The following is a 5,265-nucleotide window of genomic DNA, read 5'->3' as shown; positions in this document are numbered from 1 at the left end:
CTCTCCTTGACAGCTTCCTGCTAATAATAATCCTCTGGGGAGGTGATTTTAATACGATATTTGACGTAGACCTTGACAGATCCGGCTCCAGACCTCGCCGACTTTCCAAAGCAGCCTACACTACACTGTCATCTCTCCCCAGTCTTTCCCTGGTGGACGCATGGAGGCTTCTCTATCCCGACTCCCGCTCCTACTCCTTCTACTCTTCGGTGCATGACTCATATTCCTGAATCGATAGATGGCTAGTGTGTGACATACTTATAAGGAACATATCTCACCTATCGATCCTTCCCAGAACCCTCTCTGTTCATTCACCGGTGACTATTACCCTTTGTTGGGGCCCGGATCGTGACCGCAGCAGACACTGGATAATGAAACCTCACTCTCTCCTCGACCCCGTCTTCAGCTCAGAGCTGGAGACCGCCGTTGAGGAGTTCTTCGAAATTAACACCAACACAGTGTCCTCACAGGCCACCCTCTGGGAAGCTTTCAAAGCTTATATAAGAGGTATTGCCCTGTCTAAGGAGAACGGCATCCTTAAAACAATTCACAGAAATATTGCTGAAAGCAAAGCCATGCTGTCCGCACTGGAAGCTCAATGCTCGCTACACCAAACTCTGGAACTCCTGGCATCAATCGGTACGGAACTTGACACATTCCGTTTTCTTGCGGACCGCGAACTGAGGTTCCTGGACAGCCCGGGACTTGCGAGGAAATACGGCGAGTGTGAACGCCCAGGCCATCTTCTGGCCAGGCTTCTCCACCGAGAATTCGGTGCCCCTCCCATCCCTGGAGTGGAGAGACCCGATGGTACCCTAGCCACGTCCCTGCAAGATATTAACTCTGAATTCCTCTCTTTCTACGAATCCCTATATGCCAATGCAGACAATGTCCCGACAGCGGAGATTGAGTCTTCACTAGATAAGCTTCCCCTCTCGATCCTCTCCCCTGAGACCATTGGATGTCTCGAGAATCCATTCACCACCGGGGAATTCTTGGATGCCATAGACTCACTCTCATCAGGGAAATCCCCAGGCTCAGATGGCATTCCCGTTGAATTCTATTAACACTTCAAATCACTCCTACTCCCTCGCCTAATGGCCCTCTGGGAGGAATCAGTGGAGGTAGGTCTGTTTCCCCCTTCGCTCTGTGAAGCCACAATAACCGTTTTGCTGAAGCCCGGTAAACCCCCCACTCAATGCTGCTCTTATAGTCCACTCTCGCTTATCAACGGGGACGCCAAATTACTAGCCCTACGCCTTGCCCCCTACTTGCCGCATATCATTCACCCCGATCAAGCGGGATTTATTCCGGGACGCTCCACCTCTCTGAACCTGAGGCGTCTCTTCAACATTATAAGCAGGATTAACCCAAATCTGCATGCAGTAGCAGTGGCACTCGATATGCAAAAAGCCTTCGATTCTGTCTCGTGGGAGTATCTCTGGCGGGTTCTTAAAAAATGCAAATTCTGCCCCGCTTCCTTTCCTGGGTCGGGCTGCTGTACTCCAACCAAGTGGCCAGGGTTCGTACTGAGGACCGATGCTCCCCCCTTTTCCAAATAACTAGGGGCACTAGGCAGGGCTGTCCCTTCTCTCCTCTGGTCTTTGCCATAGAGATGGAACCTTTCGCTGACATAGTATCCCTGTATGCTGATGATGCCCTTCTCTTCATCCGTTCCCCCGACACCAATTTGGCTCCGATATTGGAAGATATCCTTTTTGGACAAGTTTCTGGCCTCAAAGTAAATTGCTCTAAATCTACCCTTTTGCCGCTCACTGCCTGCACACGCCCCCCTCCTGATACCCAGCGATTCACATGGCCCCAGTCAAGCTTTACCTACCTGGGCATAGTAGTGTCTCGCCGATTCGAACAGGTTTTTGAAGAGAACTACCAAAAATACCTCACTAGCCTTACGACAAAAGTCGCTGGAGTAGGCTCCCGATCTCACTTGCCGGCAGGATAGGGATACTAAAAATGGTAGTATTACCCCAGCTTCTGTACAGGTTCGCCAATATCCCCCAGTGGCCGAGCGGCTTGTTCTTCCGGGAGCTGACTCGTACCCTTAATACCTTTATTTGGCACTCAGACATGGTCCGGCTTAAACTCAAGCCCTTGACCATCCCGATGGAGGTTGGCGGCTTCGGTGCTCCTGACTTCCTTAAGTACTGGCTGGTGTCCCAACTCCAATACACTTCACACTTGTTTAAAACATTGGACCCCCCACCTCATGTCAGACTCAAAAAGCTATCGATCAGCGATCGTGATATTTGCTCCCTGGTTATCACGCCCATGCCGAGGGTATTAGACTCACTTGACCCGGCGGCCTCTACTTCTCTGGCCCTATCTAAAACATGGTAATTACTAGGCATCGCCCACCCCTTTCATGGTAACTTTCCACTTTGGAACTTCCTCCCGGAGGTCCCACATGTACCTCCCGTCATCGTTCGCCGGTGGGCAGAGCCTGGATATGAACAACTATGGGACTTCTTCGAACAGGGTAACTTCATAGAGTGGCCAGATCTTCCACTGTCCTTGAAGCGGAGACCATCCGCTTGGCTTCAGTAGTCACCCCTCCGGAAAATCCTTAAACACAAATACCCCAGTTTCCCAGTGCTGCCACCTGATGAACCTGCAGTTACGGAGCTTACCTCTCCCACCCCCATGAGGGGCAAAGTTTCCAGACTCTACACCCTGGTACAGGCTAGATCGGCCCCTACATTTACCAAGTTAAGACATACCTGGGGGGATGACCTTGGTCTCGAAATCACAGATGAACGATGGGCCCGAATGTGTGCATGTATTCATCAGGTATCCTTTAACTCCCGCTTTAAATTGATCCAATTCAAGGTGCTTCACAGATACCACTACACCCCGAGCAGACTACACCACATTTCAAATGACTTGTCCCCAAGGTGCCCCAGGTGTGGCTGCGACAACGCTGGCTATATCCACATGATTTGGTCCTGCCCCCGTCTCACTCAATTTTGGAGCGCAGTATGTGCTACTATGTCAGCTATCCTCGATCACCCTATTACCCTATCCCCAATGAGTTGTCTTTTCCATGACTTTTCTGAGCTCCGCTGAGATTCCAAGAAACTGGCTGGCCTTTGCATGCCACTTGCTGTACGCTCCATTTTACTCTGCTGGCTTCGGCCTACCACACCCACCCATGCACAGTGGCTCAGGGCGGTCACATGGGCCTCGGACACCGAAGAATCCTGGGCTATACAACAGCCAACCCACTAAAGACCCAGAGATGTTTGGTCAAGGTTTCGTTCATACATGGCTCCCATTGATTCTGCCTCGGACTCTACATCTCCAGTCCTCTCCCCCTGCTATTCCCACACAACCTCCGGAATTGTTCACTTACTGCCCCCACACCCACCTTGGATGTCTGCCACATGTGCACAAACTGGTTTTGAATTTGCTTTATATGTTTGTATTACCTGCATTGCTCTGATTATACTTGTCCTGTATGTAGCTCACCTGTTCCTGTGCTGCCAAGCTAAATAAATAAAAGTAAAAAAATAAATAAAAAAAAGATAACTTGGTGGATGGGACAGAGAGGAAGAGGATGTGGGCAGCGGCAGACCCTAGACGGGCCTGCCACCTCCCCCCACTCACCTAAGTGCTCAACGGTTGCTCAGCCTGCTGACCAATTATTTTCCTGCAAAAGTCTAATAAACAATATCCCTTTTTCTATACTGTGTCAAGGAAACAGACACAGAAATGTGGCATGGCCCTTTCAGCTTTGGACTTAAAAACAGCTGTGCGCCAGCACTGAGAGGCAGACACTGTTGCCACCTAGATCCTTTATAACTTTGGGCTATTAGGTGGCACCCACCTATATCCTGAAACTATTGCATTAGAGTCCAGATCGGGAAAAAAGGCATCTGAGGAGGGAACCAAAGCTTGTAAGTGTTGTTTAGTTATTTGCCCACCCATTGACTGCCATGGCCATGTGGCCATTCCCACCCAGTCCTGCCCCTCCAGACCCAAAACTCCTAATTATGGGAACTCTTTGAGTTAACTTTAATCAAGACTTACCATCTAGCTTTGCACTCGAAATGTCTGCGAGTGTGTTTTCAAAGCAGTCTTCTGAGGGCTAATGTCTTAATTGCAGGAGTAAAGTGCCACCGGTGTAATAAAAATGTCGTAACCAAGTCTACATTCACAAGCACCATGCGTGTCCTTCACTGAAGTCTTGATAAAAACATGCATTGACAAAGCCTACTGTGATGGCTTGTGTTTTAAGATTTAAGTATTAGACGTTTGCCGGCACTATTATTAGATACCCAGGTACACACACCATTTTGCTGCTGGTACCATCAGTGGCCAGTTAATACCACTAGGGTGGTGCCTGGCAAGTGCCTTTCCCAGGCCTAGATAAAAGTCCAAACTGTTGGCATTGCCAGTGCTTGTTTAAAAGCAGCAGCACATGGTGCCAAGCAGTCACGTGGTGGTGCTTTGCTATTGGATCGGCCCTCTGTGGCACAACACCAGTGACACATATTCCTGCTAGTGAAGCCAGCTGTAATCCCTGAAAATCGATATTCTGCGGACAGAGATAAAACAGAAGAAAGATTGTGGGAAGTTCGCTCTATACCAGGTGATGAGAATGTGGTGGCAAACGAAAGCCTGACACATTCCTTCTGATTTCTGTGGCGAGGCGAAAGAGGAAACATCCCAAAGTAGAACAGAGATAGAGAATGAAAACAGTTCCCACATACAAAAAACTCCGTGCCGACTCTAACATTAGTGGAACGTTATCGTAAAGGGATGTAGCACAGCCACCAGCAGTCCCTATAGCAGAAACAATCTCGGTCCTGCATCGATTATCACTTTCGATTTCACTGCCGAACCTTTTCTACAAACTAGATTTCATTTGCAGAATTACTGGGCCGAGGGTCGGACGGCACAGATATTACGATGTTGTGTTTTACGTGAGGGGATGTAGCTCAGTGGTAGAGCGCATGCTTTGCATGTATGAGGCCCCGGGTTCAATCCCCGGCATCTCCAGGTGCATATATTTTTTGGGGTACGCATGAACGCCAACATTTAAAGGATATACTGTTACATCCTCTTTGGGTTTCTGGTAAAGAGGACTATAATTTTATGTCGCATCTCACTACATTGAACATATTCCGTCGCTCACGTTTCAAGACTATCCTTCTTGTGACTAGTTCACATTACCAGACTGGGGCCCTGTCTAGACAACAAACAGCCGGAGCTGCCTCAGCAATACCGCGAATGGGGTTCACAGTA

At 49.1% G+C, this 5,265-nt stretch overlaps 1 non-coding gene across 1 annotated transcript; it reads left to right on the top strand.

Annotated features, from left to right (window-relative positions):
• Positions 1-4,947: 4,947 nt before the first annotated feature.
• On the top strand, positions 4,948-5,019 carry TRNAA-UGC (transfer RNA alanine (anticodon UGC)). Its single transcript has one exon. It is a non-coding gene; the product is annotated as a tRNA-Ala (tRNA).
• The last annotated feature ends 246 nt before the right edge of the window (positions 5,020-5,265 follow it).

The sequence above is a fragment of the Ambystoma mexicanum genome (genome assembly GCF_040938575.1).
Source record: "Ambystoma mexicanum isolate Mex_15411 chromosome 12 unlocalized genomic scaffold, UKY_AmexF1_1 Mex_chr12_unloc.2, whole genome shotgun sequence".
NCBI classification, from domain to species: Eukaryota; Metazoa; Chordata; class Amphibia; order Caudata; family Ambystomatidae; genus Ambystoma; species Ambystoma mexicanum.
The sequence above is the reverse complement of the archived record's forward strand: the minus strand, read 5'-3'. Positions and strand labels throughout refer to the sequence as shown.